Source organism: Crocodylus siamensis, chromosome 9 (genome assembly GCF_052110815.1).
Source record: "Crocodylus siamensis isolate JL-2025a chromosome 9, ASM5211081v1, whole genome shotgun sequence".
NCBI lineage: Eukaryota > Metazoa > Chordata > Crocodylia > Crocodylidae > Crocodylus > Crocodylus siamensis.
Window position 1 is genome coordinate 46,535,741 of NC_143403.1, and position 26,498 is coordinate 46,562,238.

General features: G+C 45.6%; 1 protein-coding gene and 1 pseudogene across 1 annotated transcript in view; one reads left to right on the forward strand and one right to left on the reverse strand.

Moving 5' to 3' along the window:
• RTN4R (reticulon 4 receptor) overlaps positions 1-26,498 on the forward strand; it is a 193,972-nt gene that overhangs the window by 160,899 nt on the left and 6,575 nt on the right. The gene's annotated exons all lie outside the window — the stretch shown is intronic.
• On the reverse strand, positions 15,069-24,618 carry LOC149857496 (uncharacterized; annotated as a pseudogene).

The following is a 26,498-nucleotide window of genomic DNA, read 5'->3' on the forward strand; positions in this document are numbered from 1 at the left end:
GACTCATCTTGTTACATTTTCTAGGCAGGGACACCAGGCACATGCCATGACATGAACTCTACTACTCTCTGTTCCCTTTTTCTTCTTTGAAAAGTACTGCTCCACCAGCCCTAATTGCCCCATCCCCAGGACAAACACCTTGTAATAACTGACAGTGCCTAGCCCAACCTTCAGCCACAGGTGGACAGGTAGGCAGCTTCAGTCTCTGCAGCCAGAGCTAATTCCAGAATGGGCATGTTTATATGGCCCAGGACACTTGTTCAGAGATACCAAGGTAGCTCTGTGTTCACTAGCTCCTATACCAAAAGCTGTATTGTTGTGTTAGTGCAGTGCTCTACTCAAGCTAATAGCCCTGCTTCTTGGCATAATACCACTGTTTCAGGGTGGCTAAAGGTGGCTGTAGATGTGGGGGGAGGCTACTCTGACATGCTGTAATTACAGCGTGTTGGAACAGACTTGATTAATGAAGTCTGCTGAAGCATGCTAAATAGCATGCTCCAGCCAGCCTTCATGTATCATTGTGGCAGCAAAGATCATGCTGCCAGTGCTAAGTACAGTCTGGGGCCTGGGGAAAAAGCCCCAAGGACCCCAGAAACCACCAGAGAACTTGCTCCAGTTATAAATACTCACCTTGCTATGAATGAGCGATGAAAGCACGGGATGCGCCAGATCCACAGACGCCAAGGTTTATCAACTCCTGTCAGTTCCGGTTAGCTGGGCGCTCAGTGGATGACATCATAAAAGCATGCCCAGCAATGGCTGCAGGGAGAGAGGAGAGAGACAGAGAATGGAGATCTTTTTGAGAACACCGATACTTGGATTATGACCCAGAAGGGGCAAAGGAGGAAAGGAGGAAACTCCCTCATTTTGAGGCTTGGAGCAGTCTGTCTACTTACTGAATTCAGAAATTTGGAGAAGACATGTATTTATCCAGGGACCTGCCATCTGTGTGATGAAGAGGACCTGTAAAACCTCAAAAAGAAGAAGACAGCTAACTATAGGTGGTGGCGATGCAGGGCCAGTGAGTAGGGAGAAACCTGAGCCTGGTACTTGGCACCCATCTGAGAATATTTCTTGGACCAAAAAAGTCATTTCAATGCCAGGAGATCCCCTGCTGTGGATTATTAGGTTGTCCCAGCTCAGAAACAGAGGCTGAGTTAAATAGGGAGGTAGTAGTTAAGTTACAATAACTGAACCTGACTCAAGTTGGGGAACATATTTGTTTCTGCTTGCCAGTGACCCAAAAAGCAGGCCATTGGGTATGAGGAACTACAGGTAGCCAGCGGTCAGCAGTGATTTGGGCCAGCAAGCCTCCCTTTTTTCTTATATTTACATCAGGTCGTGGCAGATGAGATAAGGCAGATGTGCTGTTAAAGACCAAATTTAGATACCTGATGGGACCCAAGGGCTAACCTACACTTTGTTCCATCAGGAAAGTAAGCAAGCAACCTTGGCAAGGTCCTGCTTGTTTACAACTGGTGCACTGGCTGGGCTACACAGTACAACACCTCCTCAGTAAGCAAAGAGAGATAATCTACTATACTACCATGATGTCTCAGGGAGATATGCCGGGCCAGACCTTGCAGGAGGTCACAAAAATATTAGAAGTACAGCAGCAGCAGGCAATGCAGCAACAACAATGGTTAAGGCAAAACTGGGTTATGTTTAAAATACCCAAAATGACCAAGGACGATGACGTGAAGGCTTATGTAGAAGCATTTGAGAATACAGCCATCCAGGTAGGCCTGGAAAGGGCTCAGTGAGCCAGCCAATTGGGAGCCTTATTGATCAGAAAGGCACAAGCTGCTTACAGGGTTTTGTCAAGGGATGACGCATATGACTATGATCAAGTAAAATCAGCGATTCTCCATTCCAGAGATTGGAAATGATACCTGAGTATTATAGAAGATAGTTTTGGGCAAAGAAAAATGAAGAGGAAAAACAACCCAGGATTTTGCTACAGCTTCTTAAGGATCTGCTTCATAAGTGGGTGCCTCCACAAAACTACAACTGAGAGGGGAAAGCAGATCAAATTCTATTAGAGCAATTTTTAACCAACTTAGAAACCCAGAGATGGCACTCACCTCCAAATTCAGAAAAGGCACTGCGGCTGGCAGAAGCCTTTGCCATATCAGAGGGGGAGTATACAAAAGGCAAAAGTTCTAAAAACAGTGTAGGTGGGGGTCACTGAGAGGAAGAAAGATGTAGAGAGATGGGACGGTGGGGTCCTAGTAATGTGGTTTGCTACCAGTGTAACCATATGGGACATGTTTGTAAGGAATGTCCCCAGGCCTCCAAGAAATAATGGAAACCAGGGGGAGCACCCATCATTCATCAAGGAAAGGGGAGCTATGGTCTGCAGCTTTGGCTGCAGGGATGGATTCCTGGTGTGGGACTGCCCCATGGTTACAGCATGGGTCGAAGAGAAACCAATTCAGGCCACACTCAATACCAGGAGTTCCTAGACACTGATTAGAGACAATTTAGTTCTGGAAGACGAAATCCAATGGACTAAGCCTGTACATACACAATGCATAAATGGTGGATTTGATGAATACAAATGTGGGTTTTTGAATGTGGAAATAGCCAATTGGCGAGGAAAGATGTGGATAGGATTAGCCCTAGTCTTGGATGGAGATATGATAATCAGTAGAGATTGGCCCCTTCTATATGAGGTGCTTGATCAAGTAAAAGGAGAAGAGAGAGCACAAGGGGAGGCCATGTGCAGAAGGCTGGATTGAAGAAGAGATCATGACCACATCCAGAGATGACGGAAGACCTGTAGATGTGGAAGTGATCCTTAGTTTAAATGTGTGCAAGACAAAGAGCAGGACTTTGTAAAGATATGGGAGCAGGAATATGGGTTGCTGGCAGAGAGGTACTCTGGAATGGGGCAGGGGTGATACCTGATATGAAATAAAGAAGGGCCCATTATATAGGGTAATGAAAGGCCAGCTAGAGGGAGAGGAGATGGTGCAGTTATTAGTACCCTCCTCATTTAGAGAGGTAGTCTGGAGGCTAGCATATGCCACCCCTTCAGGGGCACATTTAGGTTGTGACAAGACCATTGCTAAGATAACCCAGTGGTTTTACTGGCCAGGGCTAAGTGAAGAAATAGCTCCTAAATGCACTGCATGAGCAGAGTGCCAAAAACTTTATGAGACACAGCCCCCTAGGGCACCATTACAAGTAATGCCTATAATAAACACCCTATTTGACCGCATAGTCATGGATATAGTAAGCCCATTGCCCAAAAGCAGCACAGGTCACCAGTTTATATTAGTAATGGTACATTATGCAACTAGATACCCAGATGCTGTACCTTTGAGATCTGTCACAGCTCCTTGCATTGCTGAAGAGCTGTTAAAATGGGTTTCCCAGGTGAACATATCGCAGGAGATCCTCACAAATCAGGGAACCTATTTTATGTCTGGGGTTATGAAAACAAAGTGCCAAGTACTCAGTGTAAAACAGTTGTGTACCTCAGTGTACCATCCCCAGACCAGTGGTTTGGTGGAATGATTAAATGGTACATTAAAGACGATGTTGTGCAGATGTGTACAGGAGGACCCACAGAAATGGGACCTTCTGATTATGCTGCTATTGCTTTCCCTATGAGATGTGCCATAATCCTCCACACGATTCTCCCCATTTGAGTTAGTGTATGGGCATATTTCCCAGGGGCTCCTGCAGGTGTTAAAAGAGAAATTGGAAGGAACAGGTAGCAAAGGGGTCAGCATGAACGCACACAGGAAAGATTATTTACTGGATCAGTTAGATATAGCCCAGAGAGTGGCTAAAGGGAACTTGGAGCCCAACACAGGCAAAAATCTGGATATGATCAGAATGCAAAACAGTGAGAATTTCAGGTGTTAGTATCATTGCCTATGACAGCCAACAAATTGTTAATGCAGTGACAAGATCCTTTCAAAACTGTATGCAAAGCAGGCCCTGTAGATTAGGAGCCCTTCTGATTGGGTCATATGCAAGAGTGGCAAATAATCCATGTCAACCTGTTGAGGGCCTGGAAAGACCCTGAGGGATGGTTGATGACACCAGAAAACAGAGAAGAGGAATTGGGGCCTGAGCTACCTTGCCCAGGGAGACCAGAGCCCTTGATAAAACTAATACAGATGGGTGAGGGCTTATCTGAAGACCAGCAGGGCAATCTTACCCAAGATGTATTCAGTGACCAACCAGGGAGATCGAGTGGTGTGGTACACAAAATACACACCCCACAGGGGGCAACAGTATCGGAGAGATGGCAGCCTGTGCCACGACATTTTTACCAGGTTTTACATCAGGAGCTGAAGAAGATATTAGAGCAGGGGTTTATGCCAGGGCTTAAGCATGAACTAGGCCTCAAACAGCCTGGTGCCACTGGCAGAAATTCCCATGTCAAGGGGCTAGGTACCTACAAGGTTAGGAGGCAGCTGAGGGAATTTACAGGGTCTTAATGTCAATCAAATATTGCACCTAGACATTGAGTCCCTTTCTGAATTTAGTGCCTGGTGCTTGCTGCTTAGGATCAGTGCAACTGGCTGCTCCTGCCACATATGACCTCTCTGTGACTGGTGCCTGGCCTGCCAAAAGGAAAGGGACATAGTACTATGGGAGACAGTAGGATTGTGAGGAAGAGGTGTTTATTACCAGTAAGATGAAGTACAGCCCCTTGAATTTCATTGCAGAGATTAATGTTGAACTTTACCACTAGCTGAACTCAGTCTCCTTTCTGCCATAGTGCACACCCATAGAGGTGTCTTCCAAATCCAGGATTAACCAGTCCCTAGATGATAGGTCCTGGGTACCAGCTAGCATAAGGACTAAGTGGCATGCATAACCTTCAGCAAGATTTAGATATATTAGGGGAGAACTGAAAGAAATACCATCAGGATTTACTTATTACAGGCCAAGGGAAATCCCAGCTAGAGCACTGCATTTTGCCCTTTGGAGAGGGAAAAGAGAGAATTGCTATAGCAGGCACAAAATCTTAGTATAGACCCACAGAATCCAGATTAGGCACCATAAAAACTGAAGCAAGTGAAGGAGGGCATATTGAGGATGCACTGATGTGTTTGTGTGAAGAGGAAAGGTGTTGGAAAAAAACATGTGCTCAGAAAGGGGGAAAGCATGTGTGGCCAAAACAAACTTGGTATAACAAGATGGTTTGTTCATTTTAGAGGGAACAGTCTGCCCTGTTGAAAGAGCCCAGCTGCTGGGCATTTGCATAGACAGGAAGTACCTACCAGGATCTTTAAAAAGCTCCCAGTAGAATAATCTGGAAAGCAGGAAGCAAGCTGCAAATACAACTGCTTGTTACAAAAAGGGGCCAGGCTGCTGTGTTGGAAAACGGACCCAAAGGTCTCCTTCTCAAGTGCCCAGGACAAGGCAGAAGAGTTTTTGTTTTGTTTATTTATTTGTTGGCTTGTATATTGCCTAGGGACTATGTTACTAGGAGCTTTTCAGGGAGCAAAAGCCTTCCTGAAGGAGCCAGTAGGCTCAGTAACCCACTTACAAGTGGTGGAGAATGCAGCAGCCTCTGCCATCCACCACTAGAATGGGTACCATGGCCATACTAAAATGGAAGGAGGGGCTACAGCAGCAGCAGCAGCACGTTTCAGCACCTCCAGCTTTAACAGCAGCAGTTCCAACAGAGGTTTCAGGAAGAAGTGCAGTGCTTTATGCTCCAGCTACAGCATCCGGGGATTCTCAGTGCGCAGGTGTGTACTACTACCCTAGCTCAAGTGAAAGGGGGTGAAACCTTCACAAACATGGGACCAGAAGAAACTTTCCTGGAGATGTTCAAGTGGGTGGCCAGGGTGTACCAGTGGCCCCATGAATCAGTGGTCAGCTAAGCTTGCCCCTTAGCTGGCAGGGGAGGCTCAAGTAGCTTTCTGGGCCCTGGGAACTGAGGCTGCATTCCATTACAGCACCCTCAAGTCTGCCATTTTAGACTGTATGGGGTTCATTGAAGAGGCTCACAGACGCCAGTTCTAGGAAGAACCATTTAACCCAGACTTCTGGCCCTGGGTAGCTGCACAGTGCCTCAAAGACTTGTGGAGCTAGTGGCTGAACCCATAGTCCTTCTTGGCCATCAAAAGAGTGGAACTGATAACTCTGGAACAATTTCAGCAGATATTGCCAGTGGTACCCAGGAGTGGATTTGCCTACACTAGGTTGATGATCTTTAGGATGCATTCTGCCTCATCAGAAACATTTCTGGAGGCTAAATTAGAATGTGGGAAACACTCAAGCCAAAGGGATGGACTCAGAAAGGCACAAGCTGAAAGCAGGTAGGAGCTACTGTAGCTATAAAGTTGTTGGGAGAAGTCCTAGACCCAGCCCAAGAATCCTGCCCCAATACCCAAGGAGACAAAACTGGGCTCAACAACATCAGGCCATGGATTTGGGAGTCAAAGAGGATTCCCTCCATGATATAATGCCAGGTCAAGAGAAAGGGGAACTCTTGGTCTGTTTTTCATATGGACAGCCAGGCCAATAGTACAGGGATTACCCACAGAAGGGCTGTAGGTATTTTAAGACTGGGGCCTCTCAAGTCTAGATAGAGACTTATGAGTAGAGCTGTGTGATCCCCATGAAGGTAAGGGACACCGAGGTTCTAGGTACAGTAGATTTGGGCTCTGGACATACATCATTCACTGGGAGTTTGTAGACCCCACCCAGCTATTGATTGTGGAGTGCATCTATGGGGGCATTAAGCCCTGTCCAACCACAAAATGTGCCTGTTAGTTGGGGTACAGACAGCTGAGCTTACTATAGTAGTAGCCAGCCACCTTTCCCATCTAGTAGTGGTGGGTTGGGACTGAGGCCCACTAATCAATTTGTTGTGCCTAACAGCAAGAAGTGGGAAAAAGTTGCAAGATTGCCTTGAGGACTGACTAGAGATATTCCCCTTTGATCTGGAGGTGTTTGGACCCAAGCTACACCATCCCAGAATGTCAAAAGGTCAGGAGAGAAACCTTTCAGACAGGAATAAGCATGATAAAAGGTCTGGCAAAGGTGCTGAAATCCAGTGTGAACTGAGTGGCTATAAGGACAACTCTGCAGGGCTGAGCTTCTTGGGCAGTCCACAAAATGGAGAGGGTATACCCATAAGAGGAAGACCCAATTTCATACACAGCCAAAGGGAAAAGCCTTATCTTTGCCCTTCTCTATGGCTGGTTGGTTCAGGCAAATAGCACAATGATAAACCATCACTTGGTTGCCCAGGATCTCCACCTTGAACAACAAAGTGATGTTGTGATGAGGGTCTCTGGGGAAAAAAAGACTAAAGCCCGGAAGTACAAATGATCAATTCCAAAATCATTCCACCAGATTTTGAAATTGGCCTGTGACATACTTTGGGCAGGCCATCTGGAGATCAAGACGACGCAGGAATGGGTACTTTCCAGATTCTTTTGGCCCAGGATTTATTACCAGGATTTTAAAGACTATTTCACATCCTGTCCTGAGTGCCAGTTGGCAGATCCATGTCCAAAGTATCAAGCACCACTGGTACCTCTGCCCTGGGTGGATACCCCTTTGAACCAGTTGAGGTAGATATAGTTTGACCCTTGGCACTGAGGATAAATCAATGCCATTTTATCTTTGTGTTCATGGACTACGCTACCCAGTAGCAGACTGTAATGGCTTGCACCAAACAGTGGTCACAAAACTGGTTGGTCTTGCAGGTAGGTTTCCCACAGGAAATAGTAACAGACCAGGATGGTCTTTATTTTGTGTCTGTTGTAAGAGATATGGGTCCTGTTGAAAGTCCACCCAGTCAGGACTTCTGTTTACTGGTAAAGTTTGTGGCTGGAGAAACCCAAAATTGGGAGCTTTAAAAGGCTCCCAATAGAGTAAGCAAGAAACAGGAAACAAGCTGTGAGCACAACCACTGGCTACACGAAGGGATCAGGCTGCTATACTGAGAGCCAAAACCAAAGGGCTCCTCTTTGAATGCCCAGGACATGGCAGAAGAGTCTTTAGGAAAAATGCTCTACTCCGAGCACTGGAAATCAACTCTTCCCTGACCTATATTGCAAAGGCTTTTCTACACTGGCAAAACGTCTGCTGAAGGTACTTCTGCTCTGTGCTTCAGTGAACTTATGCATCCTGTTCTGCAGAGTGCATTCCTGCCATGTTGTTTGATGACATTTTTTTTGGTCACTGTTTTTCACATGATATTTCTCCAGGGACCCTGACTGACTGAGCCTGCCCATAAGCAGAAGTTTCTCTGACCTCAGTTGTGAGAGGGAGGTAAAGGAAGAGATAGTGTAACAAATGGCAACTTTATGGGACAAAAGCCAAATCATATGCCAAAAATGACTAGCGAATGTTGCAGACCACTGGTTCTTCCTTCCAGAAGGTATTTGAGGGTGGCTTTCTCTGGGAAAAGTTATGGTGGGATTGTGTGGTAATGCAAGTCCTTTGCAAATGTGCACAGTTCTATTTAACATCCCATCTAGGATTTTTCCAGAGCTATTACTCAGGCCTAAGTCTACCACCATGGAAATCAATTCAACTTCAGTAGAACCAGAATAAAACAAATGAGGAATACACTGGAAAATCCCATCCAAAAGCTTTGATTTTTCTCTGAACCATTTGTAGTTCTCCAGTCTTGTTTTTTTTAGACTGATTTCTACATACAGCATTGCTATGTAGAGGGTGTATTTGCTGTGTGGTTTTCTGCAAAGTTTTGCTCCAGGGAGGCTGGTTTCCTAAGTACTTTTACTTGTAGACGTCTCTGTATTGTGTGTTGTACATAATGCATCATCTGGCTACATTAATGCTCAGTTTGACAGGTCTGGAACCACGGTATAATTTTCAGGGCAGGGAAAGAATCTGCTTCCATTTTAGGAATGACAAGTGAGCACAGGAAATTCTGAGTATGTTGCATGTTCCTCATTCCCATAAAATGTGACTCCCAAACCAAACTCACCAAGCCCTATTCATTCATACATCTAGAGAGAAGTAGCAGTTGCATTTGATTGCTTTATACAGAAAATTCATTTTTGATGGGCTGGGTGGGAATGGGCCCATTCATCTTTGGTTTCTTGTTAAGTCAGTAAAAAAATAACATTTAATATTCAGACTGTCTTTAAAAGACTCTTCATTCTCCAAAAATCTTGCAGGACCCTAATGGGGTGAAAGCTGTGCTACTTCTTCTTGGCTGCTGGCCACTATTAATGTTAGAGATGGATGTTAACCATAGTCTAGGATCCAACCCCCACCTAACAGTTTTGAAAACAGGTATGATCTTGGCTGGTCTGTCTCATTTAAAGAACTAGATAGATTTTACATCACTAGACTGCAGGCCAAAGCCCCTTCAGCCTATTCTGCTTCATATGCAAAATATTTTATTTTTAAAGATATATTAGGCACCTAAAGGTGCGGTTTGGCAGTTATAGGATTTTCAAAAGCTCCTGATTAGTTTAGGTGCTACTAGCAATCCCTTGGATACCTATAGGCACTTAAGTACCCAAAAACTCTGCCAAATTTATTCAGTGAAAACATTTTGCAGGTCATTCTTGGTAGTTGCCCCTCCGACCTGGAACTCCTTTCCCTTAAGGCCTGCCAGAACTCAAGCCTGAACATCTTCCAGAGGTTCATATATATCATGAACTTTTTTTATTTGGACAGCTTTTTAGTAGGCAGAATTACGTTTTGAGGCACTGCTTGGGGAGTTTGTTTCATTACATATTATTTTATTTTAATATTTTACCTGATTTTATCATTTATCTTTGTATTGTAAGCCACTCTAAGTCTCTTTGGAGGAAGGAAGCATATAAATCTAATAAATTAAATAAAATGAAACACAGTCACTTCCCTGTTAGTTTGTTCTGTCCTAAAATGTGAAGGCAGCATGAACATTTTACATAGTGTCAGGAAAGGGTGTCTGTTGAATTGGAAAGGTTAAACTGGCAAAAGTGAAGGAAAGTACCAGAGCCCACAACTCAATGGATGCTAGCTCAGAACGTGAAAATGAATTTTGTCTTGAACAAGCAGTTTTTAATAAATCTGTGAATTCCTAACACGTTGATTCCATGACAAATATGGTTGATATCTACAACTGCTAGGACACGGCAGTAATGGGGTAGCATATCTACCTCCATGCACAGAAAGTTTAATAGATGACAGTTGGAGTCAGTAACAAACTCTCACTGTTGTCAAAAGGAGATAACAGTTCTTGTATATCAGAATGGCAGAAAACCAGTGATTCCTGTAACAGTCTATAATGAGCGTAAGTCCCTGAAGTATCTGAGCATAAGCCCCCAAATACTGGCCTGGAAAAATGGTGAGGAGGACGACAGCTCTTCCCTCACATTTTAGCTCCAGTAACTTAACTGTGTGTGGCAAAGTGTGTGCTTTTGGTTGTATATTGTGAGGGGCTTGGGGACTGAAAGAGGACCACTCCCCTCCCCCTCCATTGTGTCTAGACCGTTGTCTTTTCCTTAAAAGAACCTGTAAAACCAGTACTGGGACTCTGGAACAAAGCCAGGAGCACTGACCACTTTTGAGTTGCTTGGGCTTCATTACTAGTGTTCAAATGACATGTTTCTTGATTGGCACCTTGTAATGATGTTAGAAAATTTATTGAAGGCTCAGGCCACGTGGGCTAGGGGCTCTTTTTTTTTTCTCCTGGGGCTGCTGATAGCTGCGTTGCTGAACTGGGAGCCAAAAAACATGCTCCCCATGGGGGTGGGGAGGAGGATCTCCCTGTCACTCTTCACTGGAGAGGCAAGCAAAAGCTATGCGATGGGGAAGCTTCAGGTACAGGGAAAGAAAATCTGTCTCAGGGCTTAAGATCCCTGTTCTCTCCCTCTTCTTTCCACTTTGTTTTTTCTGGGGTTTAAGTGGGATGAGGCAATGGTGGGTATGAATCCCTACAGCAAACTAGCCAAGGTTGGAGCTTGGCAGTTTTGTTGGCACACTGTGGGCCAGGCCTGACAGCCTGGCATGTTTTACTTTCTGCTGTTGCAACTTGTTTTTGGGTTCAGCACAGCTGTGTCACTGAACCCCAGTTGCGTGTCTTGCTGACCATTTTGGCCACACAGGCCTTGAGTGGGGTGGTACCACGAGTGTATTATTCCCTACTGCAGGCTGACCAGGAACAGAGCCCCGACAGTTACTGGCCGTGTAGGCCTTGAGTGGGACGATGCCACGAGTGTATTATTCTCTAGTGCAGACTGACCAGGAGCAGGATCTTGGCAGCCACTGGCTCTTGTGTTCAGGATTGTAATGTCTCAGCATGGTGGTATAGCTGAGACTAGATGTCCAGGCTGCAACCATAAACCTGAGCCCTTTTTGCTGTTTCAGCCCATCTGTGTGGGGCTGAACCCCAGCCATATGTTTGGCTGGCAGGTTTGGGCCAGGGTGAAAGCCTGGCACTTCTTGTTTATTCAGGCCTCAATGCAGTATAGGCCTGGCCAGCTTTCTGCAGACCAGTGCAGGCCTAGCAAAATAGACCTGGGCCTCCTTTTGTCCTTTTTGCAGTTTATGCCCCCACCAAGCAGTGTGGTTGGGCACTAGTTGTAGTTCAGGCCAACGCTGAACTAGACCTAGCCCTTTTTTGTTGTTTCATAGCTGTTAGGTCTCAGCATAACAGTGTAACTGATACCAAATGTCCAGACTGCAGCCAAGCAAGCCTAGCATGCTTTTGTTGTATGCTCAGGTCCTGGTGCAGGACAGGCCTGAGTTACCACCCTTAATGTTTTACAGCTGCTGGGTCTCAGCCTAGCTGTGTTGCTGAGCCTTGCTGTATGTTTGCTGCATGGTTAGGCCTGGCACAGTTCGGGCCAGGCACATGTTGTTGCTTTTGTAGCTCATTGTCCTGACCAAGCGGTATGGTTGGTGCTGGTTGGAGTTCAGGCTCTTTTGCTGTTTGGCTTCTCTTTGAGTTCTCTTGCAGCTTCCTGCCCCAGCAGAGCTGGGATTAGGACTAGAAGCATTGGAGTGTGATATAATGACGAAAGCTGCAGTTAACCTTGCAAAACCGTCACAGGGAAGTGGAGATCAGTGCTATAGCTTTACAGGGAGCAGTGAGGGGGCCCGGGGCCCTTGCAATGCAAAAGGATCTGTGCTTTCTAGCAGCTCCCTGCATCACAGTGGACCCATGGAGCAGCTCATAGGACTCTTCGGTGTGGGCCCCCCTCTCCAGCCCATTGCTAAAGGACAGGTATAGGGGTGTGTGGCAGAATGCCATTCCAGTCTCTTCCCAGACTCTATTATTAGGTTTTTCCCTGCCATTGTTTTATCCCGTCTGTCAATGCGGTTGTCAGGGTTACTGCAGTGATCAGGCAGCCCCTTCCCCAATCTGTTTCATTTAACACTGAGTTGTGACCTTGGCTGGAAACATTCCTGATGGAGGGGGAACCTGCTCCTGCAGATGTGAGAAGTTACAGGTAAGGGGGTGCGGGGTACACAAACACACCTTTACCTCTCTATTTAGTTTTAGCATTGACCTCATGGCATGGGGGCAGGGCTGACTCTACCAGGGGACCAGTGATGCTTTTTGAATCAGTTGGTTGGCTTCAAACAACACCTGCCCTGATAGGACCTGAAAAGGTGATGTCAAAAGGCCTATATAAGCTAAGACTGTCCAGGAGGAGGGGGAGCAGCCATGTTGAGGGTCACACAGCAACTGGTAGGGAGATCGGGGTCTCTTGAAAACTCACTAACACACAAGGAGCTACCTGCCTCCAGAGGAAAGCTCAGTGAGCCTCTGGATGATACTTGTGAGTACTAATCTGAAACTTATCTAGAAATATAGCTTACTGTAGAATAGTTGTGTGCTCAAAGGCTACCTAGCCACACTGTTTTCTCTAGGGTTATTCATTGATACTTCTCTTTCCTGTACCCTTCCCCAAGCCTACCCCCTCTAACCAATAAAGTTTTCCACTGTACCAAGCGTGGTGAACTTGTTGGGAGAGGGATCAGGTATACCTTTGTGCCTCCTGGGTTCAGCTGACCAAGGGAGGCTACTATTTGTGCTTCAAACTAAAGGAAACACCCTAAATTCTTGACATGGGTCAAGCACCCTCAAGGACTACAAGGCTTCTGTACCCCAGGGGCACAGGGCCCAAAGACAGACCAGAACCCCTGGGTGGTGGCACCTGGTGACCCCAGGCTTGTGGGTGTGCTCCAGGAAGGGAGTCAGCCAGACAGGAGGTGCCCCCAGGGAGGCACTCAGAGATTGGTAGGTGGATGGGTACAGTGAGGTGGGCAGCTCAGCACAGGAGTGCCACATACTGGCCTACCACAGGGTGCAGGCTGCTGGAACTACCCACTGGGGAGCTCCATGTCCCAAATTGTATGGGTGTGGGTAAAGCCTCCCAAAGAGGGTGCCACCTATAGAACTTGTTTTGTAGTTTATAGTGTTTTAAAATTATAGTTAGTGTTCCTTTTTTTTTCTTTATTCTTTATACATTTTGGTTGTATATTTATACTGGTTGTGAAGGAAGGGTTAATGATTTTATTGGACACCCTAGTGATTCATTTAGTGTTTCCCAGGTCATCTGGGTGGGGGCTCAAGCTGAGATTAAATATATTTAATACCCCAAAATTGAACTCAGCCCTTGTTGCTCCTGACAGGTACTTAATAGAAGGGTTACATACATAACTGCCATTTAGATTTCATAGACATTAGGGCCAGAAGGGACCTCATAAGATCATCAGATCCAGTCCCAAGTCCAAGGGGAAGAAAGTCACCTAGGGTCAAAGGATCCCAGCAAGATAAACATCCAACTGTTACTTAAAAGTGTCCAGAGTAGGTGCTTGCACCACCTCTGAGGAAAGTCTATTCCAGGCCTTGGGGGCTTGGACAGTAAAGAAGTTTTTCCTTATGTGCAGCCTAAAATGATCTTGCAGGAGTTTGTTACCATTGGTTATTATCATCCCTTGGGGTGCTCTGGTGAACAGGCATTCCCTCAGATCCTGATGCACACCCCTTATGTACTTAGAGGCTGCCACTAAGTCACTCCTGGGCCTATGCCTCTCCAGGCTGAAGAGTCCCATGGCTTTTAGCCTCTCTTCATAAGGCCTGTTCTCTTGCACTCTGATCATGCATGTGACTCTCCTCTGGACTCTTTCAATCTTCTCCACATCCTTTCTAAATTGTGGATCCCAGAATTGGATGCAGTACTCCAGCTGCAGCCTCACCAAGGCCGAGTACAGTGGGAGGATGACATCCTGGGTCTTGCTTGACAAGCTTTGGTAGATGCAAGCCAGAGTTTTGTTCACTTTGCCACCTACGGTATCGCATTGGTGGCTCATGTTCATCTTGTTGTCAATTATGACCCCCAAGTCTCTTTCAGTTGTGGTGCTAGTGAGTGTAGCACTGCGGAGCCTATAAGTCTCATGCGGGTTTTTTCTTCTGATATGGAGTACCTTGTATTTCTCCATATTGAATGCCATCAGGTTTTCATTTGCTTACCCTACAAGCCTGTTAAGGTCAGCCTGGATCACCAACCTATCCTCAAGTGTGACCACATTCCCCATAGTTTGGTCTTATCAGAAAACTTAGCCAGTCCGCTTCTGACACTAGAGTCTAGATAATTTGTAAATACATTGCAGTGTACAGGTCCAAGAAGAGAGCCTTGCAGGACACCACTTGTCACTGACTGCCATGTTGATACATTTCTGTCGACTACCACTCTCTGGGTCTGATCTCAGAGCCAGTTCTCCAACCATCAGACCGTAGGGTAGTCAAGGCCGCAGTTGCCCAATTTTTCCATGAGGACATCATGGGACACCAGGTCAAAGGCTTTTTTAGAGTCCAAGTATATGATATAAACCTCTTCCCTTTTGTCACTTGGTCATAAAAGGAAATGAGATTACTCAGGCAAGACCTACCCGCAACAAACCTGTGCTGGCTATCCCTCAGAATGTTGCTTTCTGTTATCCTGTCAAGAATGGTTTCTTTGATAATTTTTCCCAAGATCTTTCCAGGGATTGAGGTCAAACTGATTGGCCTGCAGTTTCCCAGATCTTTTCCTCCCTTTCTTAAAGGTAGGCACCACCTTGGCCCTGTTCCAATTTTCAGGTATTCGCCCAAGCACCACAAGTTCTCAAATATCCTTGCCAGTGGCTGCACTATGATGTCTGCCAGTTCTTTTAGCACTGTTGGGTGCAATCTATCCGGACCAGCTGATTTGTGGGTGTCCAGGCCCTCAAGGTCTATGCCAATGGTGGGCATATAGTCACCCTCACCTTGGTCATCCTGCATCATGTTAGGCAGGGTAGTTCCTTTGGGATGGTGAAAAACCAATGCAAAGTAATCATTAAGAAGATTGGCTTTTTCCTGGGTATCGGTTGTCAGCTGCCCCATTTGGTTTAGCAAGGGTCCAATGTTGCCTTTATTTTTCTTCTGACTCCCCATGTATCTGAAGGACTTTTTATTGTCCTTGAATTGTGTAGCCAGTTGGAGTTCGGTTACAGCCTTGGCTTTCCTAGTTTGCTCCCTACAGGTGTGGACCAGTGTGGAATTCTCCTCCTTAGTGGTGTTTCCTGTCTTCTATCCTTTATATGCCTCTCTTTTCAGATATAGGAGGTCTGTGAGTTTCCTGTTGAGCCAAGGGGGTTGCTCAGCCTGTTTACTCCGTTTTCCACGGGTTGGGATGGACTTCCCTTGTGGTTCTAGGATTGCTTCCTTAAGGAGCAACCACTCATCATGAACTCCCCTCTGTGTCATACCATGGCCTCTCAGGGCCTTGACAACAAGCCTCCTGAGCTTATCAAAGTCAGGTTTCCTAAAATCAAAGACTTCTGCATTGCTGACTGACTTGCTAGCTTTGCAATGGATAGTGAAAGTGATCAACTCGTGGTCACTGTCTCCCAGCTTCCCTTCGATTCTTAGGTCACTGACTAGATCATAATCTTTGCCCAGTACCAGATCCAGCAGTGCCTTACCTCTTGTTGGCCAATGAGCTTCTTGAGACTGGTAAAGCTCATCCACACATGTAAAGAAGCTTGTGACTGATCAGATTTGGCTGAGTGCTCTTCCCATGACATGTCCAAGTAGTTGAAGTCTCCCATGACAACCATGCACCAAGACCATGCAGCCTCAGTCAGTTCCCTGGCAAATCCATGGTCAAGCTTCTGTTCCTGATTTGGAGGTCTGTAGTAGACTCCTACCATTGTATCCCCTTTACCATGCTCCCTTCATATTCTAAGCCAGAGGGTCTCCAGTCAACCTCCTTGGGTGCCAATCTCAGCTTGTAGGGATGTGTAGCTCTCCTTCACATAAACACCTATACCCTCACCCTTTTTTCAGCATACTGTCTCCTGTACATGGTATAGCCATCTATACCCATGGTCCAGTCATAGAAGGAGTTCCATCAGGTCTCCATTATCCCTATGAGATTGTAATCGTGTCTGTTTAGCAGGAGGACTAGTTCCTCCTGTTTATTCCCCAAGCTCCCAGCATTAGTGTCTAGGCAAGTAAGTGTGTTGTTGGAGGCCCTAGGCTTCCTTGCACTTGTGAAGAATCTCTGTTCCTGGGCTGCCGTAAATATATAAAGTGAAATAGGATTCTGCCCTAAATGGATTAGAACTGGTTAACTGGTTGTTGATAAAGACTCTTTACAGAGTGGGCCTGTTTCTAAAGGACCACCTGCCACTATTCAATATTTTTTGAACTATCTGGAAGAAAACATAACTTCTTTGCTAACAAAGTTTGCAGTGATAAATAGTGTTGAAGACAGGGCACTAATGCAAAGCAATCTGGATCACATGGTGAACTTGTGATGGTCAGACAGCACAAATTTTAATTTAGCTAAATCATGCATCTCAGAACAAGGAGTGTAGGGCACAGTCAAGCTGGGAAGCTGTATGGTGGAAAGCAGCATCTCTTAAAAGGCTTTAAGAGTTATGGCAAATACCAAGGTAATATGAGCTCCCAGTGCCCTGTTCAGGGTTGTCCTTGGGAGGGCAGAGTTGGGGCAACCGCCCGAGCCCCACGCTTTGGGGGGCCCCGCAGAGCCACGCGGAGTGGTCATAGTGACACAGCGCCACCACCAGCTTCACATCCGGCTGCTCGGCAACCCTTCCCCCCACCTCCGAATCTTCTGTGGGCTTCTTCACGTCCAGGGCACGCAGGGGCAGGGCCCTGCACAGGCTGATTTGTCCCAGGCCCTGCACCCTGCTTGGGTCATCTCTGGCCCTGTTACAACAAAATTGGCAGTCATATATCAATCTTGATTAAAGAATTAAAAGGTTCTGTATCCATCAAGGTCCTAACTAGTTCCAAGGGCTGGATGTTAAAGCTAGACATGTTCAAAGGGAAATAAGGTGCAAAATCATAACAGTGATTAATACAATCTTGCACCTTCACCAGGTATTATGGACAGGCTTCAGGAATTATTGGTTATAATTCTCTTACCTGTACTATTGATGAGTTCTGGCTGAATTATCACCAGAGTTCCTCCCAGTATAGGAAACTTTCAATTGTGCCTTCCATACAGTGTATTTTCCATGGCATCTGTCAGTGTGGAATCTTGTAAAGGCAGGGTATTGGACACATTTCCTTCTTGCTACCTTGCTCATTTCCATGCAAACAGGAAGGTGTATCATTAACATCCAATTGTATTCATGTTCAGCTTAGCTTCACAGACTGTGCACATCTTTGAAAAATATGTTCATAGAACTGTGGGTGTCTTGTTTCTTATCTGGCAAAAGTGAATGAGAGCGCTGCAGAGTGCAACCGAGTGTGTCTAATGCTGAAACTGCAAAGATGACAATATTGGTATCTGATAAGGGACAGCAGGATTTAGATTTACACAGTTATTAGAAATCAGTCCTGGCCTTTAGTTGAAAGTGAGAGAATATACCGTGCAAGCGTGTAGCAGGTACAGAATGCACACTCAGAAGTAGGACAGCATTGGTGAGAGGACAGGGAGGAGGAGCAGGGTGGGGATGGCAGTGAATTCGTGGAGAGGGGAGGATGCTGAATTGACTTCCTCCTGCTTACTGTTCTCTCTGGCATTCTGTCTCCAAGAGGTCGGTTCCTCTCCCCAATTCTGGGTAAATCTAGATCCCCTGGTGGGAGGGCCTACATTCTCTGCGGTGGCATTCTCTGCTAGATTCTCTAGCTTGACCACCACCTTTTAAAAACATGTGTCCATGAGGGTGTTGAGACCAGAAATATCTGGTTCCTTAGGGTCAGTGTCACCTGTATGTACCCCCAGAGGAACACTAGCCCACATATATTGTCATCAGAGGCTTGTCCCATATGGATTCATAGGGGAATCCTAGTCTATAGGTATCCTCTCAGGAAGTCTGGTCAATATGTATCCCTGTGGAAGGCCTAGCCTGTATGCCTAGTAGTTAGGGAAGAGTTAATGCCATGTGCAGGGACCTCATGAGACCTGATCTGGAATGCCACGCACAGGTCTTGTTGCCTAGGTTCAAGAAAGAGGAATTTGTAATGGAAGAGCTACTGCAGTGATCGGATAATAAAAAGGAGACTAGAAGACCTTCGCTTGTGTAGCCTGGCCAAACAAAAATGGAAGGATATATGATTCCTGGGGATAAATACATCAGACGAGCAAATCCCAGAGAGGGAGAAGAGTTATTTAAAGGGCAGCAGGCAGCACAGGACCTAATGGGGGCAAACTGGCCATGAATACATTTAGGCTGGAAATGAGAAGACGATTTCTACCCTAAGAGGAGCGAGGTTCTGGAACAGTTTCCCAGTGAAAATAAAAGGTCCGTGTTATTTTAAAGATGAAGCCTTATTCATTCTTTATGAAAGAATAATTCAGTATGTTCTATAACAGCAGGAGACTCATCTTTTTGAACTAGGCCATCTGTCAGTCATATGTTCTTATATTTTAACTTCTGCGCATAGAAGTAGCTGCAGATGAAGCTGGAGTTAAAATGGCTGCCCTCAATGCCCCCTCCCCCCCTTTTGCAGGGTGCTTTAAGCTGTTGCTTGAGGGAAAGCATGAAGACAAAGCACTGATTTTCCCCATGGCATGTCTGATATGGAGGCATGTGTATGGATGAGTTTCCTTTTCAGTATATACATTGCCTATACCCATGAGAGAGAAACTTTAGGAATCACTTTCCCTGAAGTCACTGCTCTTTCTAGTTATTAACTGGAATTATTATTTATAGGAGTACTGGAGTGATGTTGTAGATTATCCTTTATAATCACTTCATCTTAAAATATCTGTCTATATCAAAATTTGAGGTTTTAAAGCAACTCAAGAAAAACATTGAAATAATTTCTGCTGCCAAGTACTTTGAGGCAGTTCTACTGCCCTGGAGATGGGGATGGGTCTCACATCTGCCACTACTATATGCTGGTCTCAGTGGACAGATGGATGTGGGAGATTAGGTGTAAACTCCATCTGCAGTCCTACCTCCCCAGTGCTGTGATTCACTCACACACACTAGTCCCATCAGCATCAAGTTTTGAAATAGTGAGAGCTCTGTTTGTTTATAATAGTATTTTGAAGCTTTTCTGAGATACCACAGCCTTCATTAGAAATCTGAGTAATTTCAGGAGCCAGAATATGTCTCTTTCTGAAACCTGTTTGTTTCTGATATATTATTAATAGGACATGGATACTATCTATTGCTATAAGAAATGGTAGTGGGGACTGAAAATATCCATTTGCTCATCTCAAAATGGTGCTAGTACATACTGTTCTTCAGAGGCTGCTGGTAAGGATTTAAAAAGTATTATCTTCACTCTGGTTTTTAGCTGAGCCAGCCTACCAGACTAGGGCTAGTGGCCACTGTGATGCTGGGAGCACCATCTTTTAGATAAGATGTAAAACCAAGATCCTAGCCACTTGTGATAATCTAGGATCCCACTTCACTTTTTGCAAGAGCCAAGGGGATGTTAACACTTATATCTGGGATAGCTAGAATGCTTTCAGTCCATTTCCCTAAACCAGAGTGTCAAACACATGGCTTAAAGCCTGGATCCAGCCCACAGAACTATTTCATCTGGCCCATCACTACCAGTAGTACACTGGAAGAAGCTGGAGAATTTGAGGTCCTTGGACCCCAGTGGACATAACCATCAGCAGAAGCGGTCAAACAGGGGTTGTGCAGATGCTACCAGGTGCTGACCTATGTTGCTGGCTGCCCGGGACCCACACAACTGGCGTTGGACCCAGACTCACCACAGCTGTTCCTGTCTCCATAGATCGAGCCCAGGAGTAGTGCCCATAGTTCCAGCTAGGAGCCCAGGATCCAGCTTGGAGCCCAGGGGGTATCTGACACCCCTGTCCTAAACTCCTCCTGCATCTTCAGTTGAAAGCATTAATCTTTACTTCCCATTTTATGAAAGTTCTGAATGTGACATTTCACTGATGGAGCATCATTGCTGATTTTCGGAAGTGGCTACAGTTAATTCTGACTCCTTGGTTGTCCTAGTACTCTAAATGTGCATTGGATTTTGGATTCAGGCTATAAAGCAGTTTGTATAAAGTGTAAAAAGCAATATAAATATGATTGTTATGTTGTTTAATGGTATTGATCACTGGCGTAGAAAGTCAAATGCTGTGGTTCTCCCAGGTAATGGGAAAGATGCATAATCCCCTGGGATCTCTTCTTCTTCCTCCACTACCTGTACCTATTTTATCCAGGACCTAAACTTTCTTTTTTGCCCCTCCACCCCATGCAGGACACTGGCAGATTGAAAACTTCCGTTTGACTTATACTGACGCACTATAGTGGCTTCAGGTTAAAGGCCTGATGGGTCTCATGGCCCTATGGGACTAGTGCAGCCTGAGATCCTGGAAAAAAAATATGTCGCTGCCACTGTGGAACTACCAGTGTTTCATTCTTATCCTCCCTAAGCACAAGGACTTACTGAGCCATAATGCCATAAAGATGGGAGCTTCTTGCTTCCTCTTACCCCAATTTCACAAAGATTTAGATCCCCAGTTTTGTTAAAGCCCTTTTCAGATTACCTTTACCACATGGAGATTAATAAAGCTGTTCACACAAAGCTATTTCAGGCTGTTTGCAGGCTCAGGAAGAATGTAACTACATCTGTCTGACTTTGTTACATGTAAGGTTTTCTGAATGATTGAGCTCTGGGGATGTTTTTGTTTGAAGGAAGCTGAGATTCAGGAGATGATTCTCTGGTAAGGAGAGGTAGGTTAAACAGCAAAGGTCATGGCCGCAGAATGACATTTGTCCCTTTCTCTCAACCTAACCTCTTAGGAAAATATTAGATAAATTGGTGTTAACAATACTGGAGGCCCTAATTGTTGCTTTTATTTCAGGGAAAAGTGGTCCCTAATGACAAGGAAGTGAACCCTAATAACATTAATATTTAGATGGCCTGTTATGAAGGATTCGTGTGACAGTTTCTTTGAGAAGCTTCCACATCTTCCTGGATTGCAACAGCCCTTTGAAATAAGCAAGAGCAAAACCTTGGGGCTGAAAAAAATGCTTTCCCTGGCTCCCCATGAAATTCCATTTAGATGTTCTGAAATATAAACTGTTAAATGTCACCATTTTCCTTCTCTTGCTTGTGTTCCTTAGGGAAATGGTGGCAGTCTTCCAAAATAATAACTAAACACAAACATTCTGAGGCTGAGCTGACACGACTGCTAAAAAACTGGGTGCACCTGAGAGCTGTGGTAGTGGTAAGGCAGAGTAAACCCCACAGCTTCAATAATCCATAGTGCCCTCCAGGACAACAAGCTGTTGCTGATATCAGCTAATATACTTAGTCCTGTAGCTTGACTGGCAGCAGGTCTTGTTGAAGTGTCCACATGCAAATCCCGCTGAAGAATTGTAAAGGAATTGCTGCATATTATAGAGTTTATCTTGACCTTTTTCCAAAAAAAGAAGATTCCTAAGATACTATAGTACATATAAACATATGCCAACAGATTATTATTTAGATTGCAAAGTGCATTCCTCTGTGGACTGGGATCTTTTAATGAGACACTGAGGGTGATATATCTCATAACTGCTACCCACTCAGCATTTGGGAGAGAGAGGAAAGTCCTCACTAATCATAATGATGATTACATCTCTCAGGTTCCTGTGACACTGAGAGATCCATCCAGGATAGGGCAATAATTATCTGCAGACTGAGAAGGTCTGTCTTCTGCAATCTTCAGTGGGAGCATAGTAACTTCTTTCTCCCTGAGAGGTGTGTGGGTCAGTACTCATACACTATTCATATACCACTTTCATCCAGGTTACAGGGTTCCATGTTCAATGAAGATGTAGATAATGAGGAGGGAGACTCCTATATTGAGATGAAACTAGTCCCTCTGAAGATTGAACCCTATTCATTTGCCTGCATACAAACACACATGCTTTCTTTCTCAGTATAAAAAAGGAGGGATGCTGATGTTGCTTTGCAAAATAGGTTTAAAAGATGTGGTGAATTTCAAACCCTGGTATTTCAAAGCTGAGAACCAAGCAGCTATCCTTACTCTGTACTATAAACAAAGGCAAAATGCTGTGTACATCAGCAAAAGGCTTTGTATTGTAAAGTAGCCCTTTATGTACAACCAAGAGAGAATTCAAATGATTATTGACCCTTCAGTGTAGTAAAGCTGCATTATAATATCTCCAAATCAATAGAGACAAGACCAAAGCAGGAGAGAAAGGCCAAGGCTCTGCAAACTGCAGAAAATTGCATTTTGCTTTGGCCTCTTAAAAAGTTTGCAAAGCGTCTATTAGCGTTCCCTGGAGCCTCTTCTTTCTAATTGCCACATTTGACAATGTGATTGCACAGGGGACTAGCGGAAAGGCAGATAATGGACCCACTTTAATTGCTTCCCAGTTCCATGAGTCATAACACTTCTAAGATGGCAAAGGGGAAGTGCTGCAGTTTGACTGGAGGAGGTTTCTGGCTTTTAAGAAAGCTCAGGAGGAACAAATATAAAACTCAAAGTCAAACTCTTGGAAGGACTCTTGGAAGGTTCCAAGTGCTGAGCTTTCTTTTTTATCTTTTGCTTTTGACCAGAACTATCCTATAAAGTTTTAACCATGCTCTGGAGAGGAAATGGGAATGGTGTCTCTGCAGAAACAGATGGAAACTGATTTCCTTAGGACTCATTATCAGGGGTATGGGTTGACTGTGGGTGGAGGTGCTAGGCCACTGGGATTGTGCTGGAGGTCATGGGGTGATCTTTTGCTTGTGGCTATGATAGCTTGTTGATTTATGGAATAGTCTTCTAGCTCCTATTTCCCTTGGACAGAATCCTGAATCTCACCTCTATTAGGGTTGGAAGAATAAGGAACCCTGTAGTGAAACTGAATATACAGTCAGGGCTACAACAGCATAAGCCATTCTGTTCTGATTTGCTACTTAAGCTTTAGTGCATCTCAGCTCCTTTTTCTGTCCTGGACCCTCTCTCCTTTCATTCTTGTGCCCTGCAACATGGCATCACTGTTGACTTTTCTACTGGACCCAGATAGGCTTGCTTGGTGGACTCTCATTCCCTCTATAGCAGAAGTGGGCAATTATTTCAGCTGGAGGGCTGCTTAAGTAATTTTGGTGTGCTGTTGAGGGCTGCAAGGGTAGCTCTGCCATTTGACAGGTGCCCTGCCCCCTGTTCTCCATCTTGGTACCAGATGTCCCACCCCCTGACCTTTGCCACCAGAAGTCCCTCCCCTTCACCCCCGGAAGTACTTCTTTTGGGAGTGGGGTTGCCATCTTGGAACCAGAAAACAAACAAACAAATCATATACTAAAAGTCAAGCACCTACTATAACATATTTTAATTTTATTGCAAAAATATTTTTGTCGTGATTTGTCTTTGTAGCGTATATAAAGGTGATTGCATAATAGCTTAAAATTGTATGGTATTGTGTGTGGGGGAGTGTGTGGGCTGTGGTTGGGGTGGGTGGGTGTGTATGGTGGGGTGTGGAAAGGTGTTGGGGGGTTGTGAGAGGGTGTAGCTGCATGTGGGGCAGGGCACATGGTATGTTGCAGGGGTGTATGTGTATGTGAGGGGGTTCGGGCAGAGTGTGAGTGTGTGGGGTTTGTGGGGATCCCCCATACACTCCCCCGATGGCATACAGTCCCCATCGGTGGTGTCAGAAGCAGGCAACAGGCCTTTGGCCTGCACAGGTGCTGCTGCCTGGTCGTGCACAGCTCTAGCCAGAGCTGCGCATGGTGGCAAGGAGCACAGCCAGGCTGGTCTGCCTCTATCGGATGCGGTTCCTCGTAGTGCAAGTGCAGCTCCCAGCACTCATGCACCACTGAGGAGGAAGCCTCATGCAATAGAGACGGTTGCCACCATGGAAGCAGGAGGCAGGGCTCGCCACCACTTCCAGTGAAGTGCCAGGACCTGCACATAGCAGGAGGGAGTGGAAAAGGTGACTGGCTCCATAGCACCAGGCTTCCACTTGGTGATGTGTAAATGCCAAGAGCTGAATGTGCACTGCAGGGAGCCCTATGTGATAAAAGGCAGGCTGGCCTGGCTATGCTCCTTACCACCAGTTGAAGCTCTGGCTAGAGATGCGCACCACCAGGTCCTGAGGTCATGAGTGCCCTGAGAGCCCACCATCTGCTACAGCTGCTAGTGGCAGGGGCTTTGTGCCATGGGGTGGAGTGTGTGGGGAGGTTCCCACAACCCCCCACACTCCCTCACACCCACACCCTGCCTACCTGAACTCCACACCCATGTCGCCCCCCTGGGCACAGGTTCCATGTTCCCACCAGCCCCAGACCCATGCGCTCTACCCCTATCCAGCTGTAGCTCCTCCCCAACCCCCACCACAACTCCCCTGCCCATGCCACTTCCCTACTTGCTGCCCAGAGCAAGGACTGCAGTAGGGAGACGAGGAAGACCTGCTGGACACCGGGAAGCTGAACAGGTCCCCCGGTGCCTGCAGCAATGGCAGTAGCAGCCCTGCCCGGAAGCTAGGAGGTGGCTGGGCCTTTCCACACGTGAGGGTGGGAGTGAGGCATGTGGGCTGGAAGGGGTACAGTTAATTGGTGGGCACCCACAGGCCAGATGAAATTGCCTGTCAGGACAAATCTAGCCCATGGACTTTATTTTGCACACCCCTAGTGTTGTAGCTAGGGCCCTCTTGGAGTAGAGCCCTCCAATACACAAGTGAAGGCCTGGTTGGTTAAAAGTTACACAGGCAGAATTGGGTTGTGCTCTGAAACAAGGACATTATATGTTTATCTTTTTAACGAAGAGATAAAAAAAGACTAAGTAATGTTTCCCCAATACCTAACTTGCCTGTTTCACCCAAATGATCCAATCCCTATGCCTCCTGAATGCTGGCAGCTCCAGCTAGCATCACTGAGGGCTACAGTTGCATTGACCTTCTTAAGATTTAGCCTATTTTCTAGGAATCTGAATTCACATGCAGAGTAAGACTATCCCAAACATATTTCAATTGGTACAGGTAAAAACTCAACCATATCTGTGCTGTTTTTACAGAGGATGAGATTTGAAGCTCTACTCTTTCTTATCTCTCTGTGCTGACAGAAATAAGTTGGAAGAGCACGTGAATGGTGATCTACAAATGACTACTCACTGCCAAAGGCACAGAAGGAGGGCAGCACATCCCTCAAGCTGCATCCTTGATTAACTGTCCACTCCCCGCTCCCACTGCCACCCAGAAGGCACTGGTACAGAAAGGAAAGGAAGAGAGGATGAAAAGAGGTATAGGAATAAAGGGAGACAGAGGGAGCAGAAAGGAAGATGAAGTGGATGTGAAAGAAAGAGAAATAGAGGAAGGACACGTTTCTATAAATACATGCAAGCATACCCTCCCTCAGTGCTGACACAGAAACATACTGTCCAATGCACATTTATAAAATGCTATTTTTACACACTCACAAACCAAAAGATATATTAGATTATGTCTTAGCACATGTAAATATACTAAGTATACCCAAATACACAACACCTAGCATACACTATATATGCTCAGAAACACCCACCCAGCTTCTCAACACCGCCTACATCCATATTCATACATGTGCTTATACACGCACACAAAACCTCACAAACATGCGCACATGCTTGTAAACATACACAATCATAAATGTACAGACACAAAGATGCTCACACAGAATTATATCCACTCAAGCATCTTTTAAAAAGAACATAACTACATGAGGCAATGCCTATATCACAGCTATAATGCCCAGTTCTGTTGCACTGAGAGCTTCATACAACACTTGTATCATTTACAAAGGTTAGAGTTTCTCAGAATGAGTGCTATACAGCTGACAATTATGGGAAAACACAGAGGAAGGGCACATCTTAAAGGAGGTTCTTGTCTGGCTAGGTCAGATAGTCCCTAATGCCTGGACTCTTCTTAGAAGGTGCCCTAAGAGTCTCAAGGGCTGAAATAGCTTCTATATCCTTGGGAGAGAATAAGGGCAGAATCCTATTTTACTTTACATGTCCACATGGCAGTTTTCCAGCTTTGTGACTGCCATTTTTGCACTTACGCAGAATTTGAGATCCGCATGCAGTGTGAATGTGTAACCACCCACATAGCTAATAAGCACGTGCACTTTGGCCAGGTATGGAGTTCTG